This window comes from Tupaia chinensis, unplaced genomic scaffold (assembly GCF_000334495.1).
Source record: "Tupaia chinensis unplaced genomic scaffold, TupChi_1.0 Scaffold000292_1, whole genome shotgun sequence".
NCBI classification, from domain to species: domain Eukaryota; kingdom Metazoa; phylum Chordata; class Mammalia; order Scandentia; family Tupaiidae; genus Tupaia; species Tupaia belangeri.
In genome coordinates this window covers 3,095,471-3,096,618 of record NW_006159777.1, presented here as the reverse complement: position 1 = coordinate 3,096,618, position 1,148 = coordinate 3,095,471, and positions in this window count along the sequence as shown.

Genomic DNA, 1,148 nt, shown 5'->3' with positions numbered 1-1,148 from the left:
CCCCTCCCCGGGGATGACCACGCCGCAATCCTTTCTCCTCCGTTCTCCTCTTGGGATCTTGGGCACGCACGCTGGCATGAATTTAAGCCACTGGGGCTGGAACTTGAACCGCAGTCGAGTACATGGAAGTCCAGCGACATAGCCATTACGCCAACTGCTGGTCCCAAAATTTGTATTTTCATAATTTTTAAGAATGAGAAAATCTCTCTATGACTTACCCAGGTTTCCTATTGCCTGTTCAGAGGTGCCCTTTGTTTTTCTTCCATGTTACCTTTTTCTGACCGCCTTATAATTCTCTGTGTTGAGGACATTAGCCTTTATTCTCTGTCCACTGCACATCTGTGCTCCCCAAGTGAGGCTGGCCTTAAAACTTGGAGTCTTTTATAGCATAGAGGCTTTATATTTTAACAGAATCAAATTTATCAGTCTTTTCCTTTATAGCTGAAGCCTTTCTAGGCACTGCTTAATCCATTCTTCCCTATCCCAAGATTATAAGATATTTCGTATATTTTTGTCTAAAGTGTTGTTATTTTACTTTTTATACTTAAATCTTTAACCCTTCTCACTTTTGGTAATGTGTAAAGAAGGGATCGACTTTGGTCTTTCCCCATATGTACAGCTGGTCCAGATCACTAATTAATATCTCGTCCTTTCCCAAGAGATCCGAAATGCCCATGTATTCATCGATCTGTCTCTGGGCCTCTTATTTCACTCCACTTATTAATTGCAAAAGCCAGCACGCCATTTCTGTAAAGGGCAGATACTAACTACCTCATGACTTGTGGGAGTAGGCTGTCACAGCCACTCAGCTCTGCTGCGAGCGTGCCAATAAAACTTTATTTACAAAGCGGGCTGTGGTTCACTGATTCACATTATTTATCAACTTTGCTCCAATACCACTCCATTTTAGTTGTACACAGCTCTGTAATACATCGTTCTATCTGGTAGACTCAACCTCCCCACGTTGCTGTTCTTTACAATTGTCAGTGCTATCCTTTTCATGTAAATGGGATCCCCTTAGGAATTGTTTTAGCTTCCCATTTAGCCAACTTCCATAGTGAAAATCTTGAGAATTATGACTTCCAAATACGTAGTCCAAGGAAAAAATCTCAAGTCGGTTGTTGTGTATCTCAGTGAGACCCTTCCCT